The sequence below is a fragment of the Pinus tabuliformis genome, chromosome 3_1, assembly GCF_031772625.1.
Source record: "Pinus tabuliformis cultivar Carrire ecotype Pingquan chromosome 3_1, CPIR1, whole genome shotgun sequence".
NCBI lineage: Eukaryota > Viridiplantae > Streptophyta > Pinopsida > Pinales > Pinaceae > Pinus > Pinus tabuliformis.
The window spans coordinates 934,006,953-934,016,091 of NC_142301.1; positions in this window are offsets into that span (position 1 = coordinate 934,006,953).

Consider the following 9,139-nt stretch of genomic DNA (forward strand, 5'->3'; position numbering starts at 1 on the left):
AACCCTGAAAAAATGAGTGTTCATGGAGGGGATGGATGCGAGGATTCCTGGGAACTTTGTAGGGACCCTTCTTGTGTTGGGAGGCCCCCTTTCCACATTGTGTCCCTGCAACCTGCAACAATTTCCAAGGATTAAACTTGTTTTTTTTCCCTCTTTGTTTCTTCCTTCTTTTCTTTCTTGCTTTTCCTCTTGCTTCTCATGTGGCTTTTCCTGTGATGGCTTGCCCTAGGTTTTCTTTCCCTTAGCTTCCTTACCCTTAGTCTTCTTCTCTACCTCACTATCTTGCTTCCTCACGCTCTGTTTTGGCTTGTGCACTGATCAGAATGGGAATTTTGTATATGGTTTCCTCCCCAGAATGTGGGGGACAGTATCCCTCAAGTGTTTTTTTCTTTGCAAACCACTCAACCAGTCCTGTCATGTTTTTCATTCTATCAAGTCTTGCCATAGAAAAGATAATGGGATTTTTATGTTCATTCAAAACACACATGTGTTCAACTATCTGTTCAGGATTGAACAAGAGTTCCTCAATTGAACCATGTAAAGCAGTAAGACAATGTTGCTCCTCTATATAAGGGAAATAAATCTGCATGTTTGCTCCAGGAGAAACAATGTTGAATTTGGGATCAAAAACATCAATTCCATGAACCACATGATAAAGACCAGGAAGGGTGAAAGCAGTGTGGCTCTCATACTGTCCAACAATATCCTTGCTTCTAGCAATCTCTTGATATGTGCTAGTGATAATAAAATCTGCATGATTCAAAGCAATTAGATCTACAGTAAACTGGCAAGAGAAATGTATTTTTCTTCATATTTTTTCCAGTATATGTCTGAATCTGGGTATTTGGTCTTCTCCACAGCATGGGCTATGTTGCACTGAAGACAATTCCAGGCAGCAATAAGAAAACGACTTTTGAATTCATAGACAGACTTGCATTCACATTTTCCCTACCCCCTCAACACGTCGAATTCACCACATTTTGAATTATTGGCATGGGAAAGTTATGTTCAGGCCTACTTGTCTTCGAGATTCTTCTGCGTATCAGGCTCGCTCAGAGGCGCAGGGGCACTCTACAGGTGTTTCTACAGGAAGCTGCGCTACAGGAGACCCAGCATACGAAGAAGCTTGGACTGTTCACATCGAGGGTGGCAATTGAGCCCCAGTATTGCAGCAATAATGCTGCAACTCCTGGAACTCCCTTCTTTAATTTTATCAACCCGGTAGTTCGTAACAAACTTGGAAGCGACGGTGCTGTATGCACAAGTACTAGCTGTTGCTGCAGCTATCACTTGGTCAGCTGGCACAAGTCCGCTAGGAGATTAACCCAACTTGTATGAGCTCTTAGAAGAAGCTTTTTAACTGATAAATGAAAGCTAACTCAAAGGGGCTAATTTACTTGCAGAAAGAAACTGGAAAGCGGAATGGAAATGAAAACCCTAGTAAACCCTAATTTTACCAACTAGCCCTACTGATGCGAAAAAGAGGATGCAAGCTACTGAAAGAGATGCCATTTACTTCTAGGAAGGTAAAATGCATGTGTCTAAGTTATCACTATCTAAATAAAACATCTTTTTGTATTTTTGAATAAGTTGTCACAATTATCATGCATATAATTTAACTGTTTTTTACTGTGCAGAGGTGGATTGGCGAGAGGAAATGCTTGGAAGAGGTCGGGAAGGTTCAGAGAGGGCCTAAGGGGTCCTTAACACCCTTCCACAGAGTTTCACAGAGTTTGGCTATCAAGAAACCTCATTCGTGAGCTTCTACAGGAAGTCTGCAGGGGTTCTACAGGATGTTTCAGGAATTTCTACAGGATGTTCAGAAATTTCTACAGGATGTTTAAAAATTGGATTTTGGAGGATGGGTGAGTGAGGGAAGATGCATGAATGGATATGGAGGTAGGATAGGGGTCTGAAGTGGCCCAGGGACTGGTGGATGGAGTGGTGAGAAGGTGTAGATAGCTAAGTTGGCTCAAAGAAGGCTGAAACAATGATGTACGAAAACTAGGGTTATGTGAGCAAATGTGGCAAACGTGAGGTAAGGATTCTAAGTAGAGGGTGGAGTGGATGGTGCTGATGGAGAATAAGCAGATGAAGGAGTGGTACAGGTTCTCTGCAAGTCGTTTTTCCAATCTGAACCAACAAAGACTTGTAAATTCAAAGACCTAGTTACGTTGACCTAATTTGCTAGCTGTCAGTAAAGAGAATGAACAGAAGTGTGACTTGCAATGAAACCATGTATTTTAACTCATGCAACTAAGCAAAAGAAAGTCTAAACTTGTAACCAACTTCTACACATGAAGATCAAACACTAGTGGTTGCATGGCAAAGCAAAATCAGTGTTTTGTGGGCAGCAAAGTCATCCTAGTCACAGCTCCTGATCCCACTGAGGGAGAGGTGAAACTACAGATGTTTGTTGGCCCTTTTCTTGAAGCTTTTTCTTTTAACAACCTATCAACTAAATCTGAGCATGAAAAGCTATTTTACTCATCAAAAACAACCTAAATAATAAAACAAGGTTTAAATCTAAATAACAGATTTTATTTTAAGAACGCAGCAAAGACACGTGAAAGTAAACAAAGGAGGTACTGGGCACTTGATATGGGCCCAACCCCAAGAGCTACAGCCTCCTAAGAGAGATTTAGAGCTAGTGCAAAGCTGGATTCATCTTTATTGATAAAAAAAAATGTTACATTCCAAAAATTGTCCACAAGGAGAACTTGAAAATGTGCTGAAAGCAAAGCTAATCTACTGCCTAAAAATCGAACTACAAAATGACTACAAAATGAATAGAAAGTGACTAACTGAAATGAGGCCCTAAGCCCTCTTATTTATAGAAATTGAGGACCCCAACAGTCCTCCTAAACTTTAGGGACTCGGCTGCCCAAAACTTGTAGTTAACAGCAGTCCTACTTGACTTGCTTGGCTGCCCTTGTGTTAATTGATTTGGTGACCCTTGAACTCCGAGCTGATGGTGGAGAATTCGAGGTAAGGGCCCATAAATGAAGGGGACACCTTCCTACAAATCCTCTCCCTTGTTCTCCCACGAATTTGGCTGCCAAGTGCTCATTTAAACCTTTGATTTTGTCTCCAAATTGACCAAAAAGGCTACACAAAGCACACATTAGACTTGTTGGCATAATGACTAACCCAATTCACTCTATTAGCATAAATATAATAAAAAACATGCAATAAACTAATGAGAATGGTGGATTAAGTCAAATTAGGAGGTTGAATGAGCCCAAATAATTATCCATTTTTGGGGCTCATCATCCTCCTTGAGGTTCTTCAAATATGTCTTGCGGTCCACCTAAGGGTTCTTTAATCACAGCCATTGAAGAAGAGAGAAGGTTGGCTGTGTGAAGCAGTGGGGGTGTTGTGCAATCATTTTTCTGAATTATCTCTACTCCTACAAGGCATGAAAGGAAATATTTTTGGTTGATTTTGCTTTTTCTGCTTGTACCTGCAAAACTAAAATAGATTGAACTGCAACTAACTATCTTGCTGAAATGGAAATGCGGAATTGAAATGAAAGCAGGAAAGGACTAATCTATTTTTCTCAAATGAAATTGCAGGAATGAAATGCTAGGCTACGCTTGCGGAATTGAAATGCTAATCTACGCTTGCAGAAATGAAATTGCGGAATTGAAATGCTAATCTATGAAAGCAAGAAATGCTAATCTACTTTTGCAGAAACGAAATTACACAATGGAAATGAAATAAACTACTTAGCAGAAGGTTGTAGTGGAAAATAGAAGAAAAGCAGCAATCACCAATACTCTGACGCTTCCCTGGCAACGGCGCCAAAAAGAGTGGTGAGCCCCAGTATTGCAGCAATAATGCTACAACTCCTGGAACTCCCTTCTTTACTTTTATCAACCTGGTAGTTCGTAACAAACTTGGAAGCGACGATGCTGTATGCACAAGTACTAGCTCTTGCCGCAGCTGTCACTTGGTCAGCTGGCACAAGTCCGCTAGGAGCTTAAGCCAACTTCTATGAGCTCTTAGAAGAAGATTTTTAATTGATGGATGAAAGCTAACTCGAAGGAAGCTAATCTATTTGCGAAAAGAGATTGAAAAACTGAAGGACAACGCAAACCCTAGCAAACCCTAATTCTACCAGCTAGTCCTGCTAATGCAAAGGAGAGAATGCAAACTACTGAAAGAGATGCCATTACTTCTATGAAGGTAAAATACATGTGTCTAGACTACCTCTATCTGAAGAAAACATCTTTTTGTATTTTTGAATAAGTTATTAGAATTATCATGCATGTGCTTTTAACTGGCTTTTTACTGTGTAGGGGTGGATCAAGGAGGAGAAATGTTTGGAAAAGGTTGGGAAGGTTCAGAGAGGGCCTAAGGGGTCCTTAACACCCTTCCACAGAGTTTCACAGAGTTTGGCTATCAAGAAACCTCATTCGTGAGCTTCTACAGGAAGTCTGCAGGGGTTCTACAGGATGTTTCAGGAATTTCTACAGGACGTTCAGAAATTTCTACAGGATGTTTAAAAATTGGATTTTGGAGGATGGGTGAGTGAGGGAAGATGCATGAATGGATATGGAGGTAGGATAGGGGTCTGAAGTGGCCCAGGGACTGGTGGATGGAGTGGTGAGAAGGTGTAGATAGCTAAGTTGGCTCAAAGAAGGCTGAAACAATGATGTACAAAAACTAGGGTTATGTGAGCAAATGTGGCAAACGTGAGGTAAGGATTCTAAGTAGAGGGTGGAGTGGATGGTGCTGATGGAGAATAAGCAGATGAAGGAGTGGTACAAGTGCTCTGCAAGTCGTTTTTCCAATCTAAACCAACAAAGACTTGTAAATTCAAAGACCTAGTTACGTTGACCTAATTTTCTAGCTGTCAGTAAAGAGAATGAACAGAAGTGTGACCTGCAATGAAACCATGTATTTTAACTCATGAAACTAAGCAAATGAAAGCCTGAACTTGTAACCAACTTCTACACATGAAGATCAAACACTAGTGATTACATGGCAAAGCAAAATCAATGTTTTTATGGGCAACAAAGTCATCCTAGTCACAGCTCCTGATCCCACTGAGGGAGAGGTGAAACCACAGATGTTTGTTGGCCCTTTTCTTGAAGCTTTTTCTGTTAACAACCTATCAACTAAATCTGAGCATGAAAAGCTATTTTACTCATCAAAAACAACCTAAATAATAAAACAAGGTTTAAATCTAAATAACAGATTTTATTCTAAGAATGCAGCAAAGACACATGAAAGTAAACAAAGGAGGTACTGGGCACTTGAGATGGGCCCAACCCCAAGAGCTACAGCATCCTAAGAGAGATTTAGAGCTGGTGCAAAGCTGGATTCATCTTTATTGATCAAAAGAAATGTTACATTCCAAAAACTGTCCACAAGGAGAACTTGAAAATGTGCTGAAAGCAAAGCTAATCTACTGCCTAAAAATCGAACTACAAAATGACTACAAAATGAATACAAAATGGCTATAAAGTGACTAACTACTGGCTAACCAAAATGAGGCCCTAAGCCTTCCTATTTATACAAATTGAGGACCCCAACAATCCTCCTAAACTTTAGGGACTCGACTGCCCTTGTGTTGATTGATTTGGTGGCCCTTGAACTCCGAGCTGATGGTGGAGAATTTGAGGTAAGGGCCCATAAATGAAGGGAACACCTTCCTAAAAATCCTCTCCACGAATTTGGCTGCCAAGTGCTCTTTTAAACCTTTGATTTTGTCTCCAAATTGACCAAAAAGGCTACACAAAGCACGCATTAGACTTGTTGGCATAATGACTAACCCAATTCACTCTATTAGCATAAATATAATCAAAAACATGCAATAAACTAATGAGAATGGTGGATTAATTCGAATTAGGAGGTTGAATGAGCCCAAATAATTATCCATTTTTGGGGCTCATCAAATTTACAGAGCTTTACACAGGCAGTAGCAGAGATCACCCTTCTCACTTATACAATCAATCAATCAGATATCACACTCCTTATGCATTCAGTTTTACATTCATATCTAAGAAGATTTCATTGACAAACAACAGTAAAACAATAGAATTGATCAGATAGATCAATCAGGTCTTTAAGAATGGACTCTTATTTTGTATATGCTACTTGGAATAGTAGAACCTGCGTGTACACGCCCTTTTATCGAGACAAACCAACGTATATATCTGCAAATATTAACTCATAACTTTGTTGTTATTCTGGACTTCAGACAAACTCAGATCATGCCATTTAAAGGATAAAACAGGCATACACAATCAGATCTGGCCAACCAATATCAGATCATTCAATGATAAGTCATTTCAGGTCTCATGGTCCTGATCCAACATTGAATTCAAGATGCACAAAATATTTCAGATCAAATCACAAACATAGCCCATGCAACATAAAATATACTTCAAATAGAAGTATTCCTTAGAAACCCTTTTCACTTGCACACACTGGCCTTATGATCTTCTCCTTCTTATATAGTTTTAGGCGTTTCTCAATACCTCGGACCAAAACCACTTAGGACCCATGGTATTCTTGGATGGGATCAAATAGTCGTTACTTCACTCAATATTATGGGCTAATACCATGGTATTGACCCCTGGTATTGTCTCCTCTTGAATTTCCTTGATTTTCCAACATATACGCGCTTTTCTTCTTGTGAAAGTGTGTGTATACGTATACGCTCTTTTTGTTTTGTGAACCAGCATGTATATGTTGTTTTGACTAAGTGGACCTGCGTATACATCTTAAACTTCTTTTCACCATCCTTTACCTTCAACTTCTTCATTCTGATTAGTAGACTTTAGTTCCATCTTCCTGTTCTTTTGTACCAATGCCCTGTTACATTTGAATGGACCTGTTACACTGTGGGTTGCCTTTCATCAAAACTAAACTGACCTGTGAGTGAGTTTCCATCAAGGACAACACTTGTATCATAATGCCAACAATCTCCCCCTTTGGACTTGATGGAAACCATGCTGGTGTTGATTACTACAAGCTATAGAAACTATTAGAGATAACAAGCAACACCAAAATACTCTCCCCCTTTGACATCAAGGGAAAATGACGGACCAAGCCATTCTCCCCCTTTGATATACATTATGATGTCCATTCTCCCCCTGAGTACATGTCGAGTCTGTAGAGATATGTTTCAAACTAATAACATGACTCTATAACTCAACTAAGTGAGTATGACCTGTTGGAAATAATACTGAGAGGGGGGGGGGGGTGAATCAGTATTATCAGATCAGTAAAACCTTTCCAATTTCATACTCAGAAACATATACGCTACTTCAATTAAGTGAACCCGCGTGTACACGCTACTGTGTCTAATGCAACTAGCGTATATCCAGAGATCTTATGATTCAGTTAGCTTAATCTTCAGTAAATGCATCAGAACATTATTAAGCATATTAACAGTAAACAGGTGCAGTATAACAGAACAGAACATCACACAAGAGCCACACACATGAACACCATGATATAAGGTGGAAACCCAATGTGGGTGAAAACCACCTGCTGCAATTCGTCTCTTTCTTCTTTAATAAGAAACTTCTTTTACAATGTACCAGTGCAGTCCTTTACCAGTACGCAAGCTACAACCTGCAGAGGGCTACAACCCTCTCTCGTTTTCCAACTACTTCTGGAAGGGAGCTACAACCCCCTCAGCTCTTGTACTAGCCGATCCATTTACTAGTACGTAGGTGCTGACCCTACAACCTTCTTTCCTTCAAGGACCACGTTTCATCAATTTTCAGACTGGATCCAAGAGTACAAAACAAACATTACTACAATACAATCATCAACTTATACTTGCATCATAATTCATTAAACAACCCAATACTGAATCACTGAAACCCTGTCATCAAGAACACAGAACCCAAACCAGAGCCCAGAACTCTACAACAACCACCAGAATCAATAGTAACCTGAAATATCAAATCTTATTATGCATACGCTACTTCACTGTACCAAAACCGCGTGTATACGCGCTTTCTCCAAAGGCAACCCGCGTGCAGATCTAGAAATAATTACTTATGCCTTCGCTGTCAGATCCGACCCTTGCCAAGCGTCCCGAACAGATAAACAGTAATACCAGATCTTCTCACTTCGTCAGACACCCAATGCTTGCTTCCACTTGCCTAATGATCTTCTCCTTATATAGCCTTAGGCCCTTTACAATACCACGGTCCAAAACCATAGTAACACAATACCATCAGCTTCAAAACTAGGGATCAACACGTCCGTCGAGACACCATGGTTCAAAACTATAGGCACAACTTCCAAGGAATAACCACCACGGACCAAGGATAAGTTTTCCACATACACGCTCTTTTACTGAAGCCAACCTGCATGTACACGCGACTTGGTATATAGCTAACCTGCGTATACGCGACTTGGTATATAGTGAACCTGCTTGTATACGTGACTTGGGCTTAATGAACCTGCGTGTATGAACTTTCTTGGCCTGCTGTACTAAGATCTGTCCTCTGATTAAGTTGCCATCACCTGTACCAACCTCTGAGTGAGTTGCCATCAAGGACAACACTTGTATCATAATGCCAACATGACCTTCCTATGACCAGTGACTCATACATACATCAATCACCCAAGCAAGTGGGGATATACCAATTGTTTATACATGACAGAAATACAACAATTATTACATCATCCATCCCATGCAAAGTGGGGATACAAATTACATCAAATGTCCAATAGGACTCATTAAATATAGACCATGACATAAGAAGTCATATTACACCCTAGATCTTTACATGACTTATGCAACGAATGATATAAGTATCTGAAGCCATAGTTGAACTCAGCAACCTTGATGCCAATAATGTTGAATGTGTGTGAAATCTAATGCTCTCCCTGAACCTATGCTACCTATGCATTGTCAACAAGTCATCCATCAAGGCATCTTTGTCAGTCAGATAAAAATTAGTGAACAAAGCAAATCGTCAGACTGTAATCATCAATATTAGATAGAGCACCCATATCAGAGTTTGACCCACTATTATTCTATCAGAAAAACATATATGCTCCTTCAGCCACAGAAACCCACGTGTATATGCAACTATACTTCATGAAACCCACATATAATAACCTTCCTCTGAAAACTAGATTTAACAGCAAGATGATGCAGCAA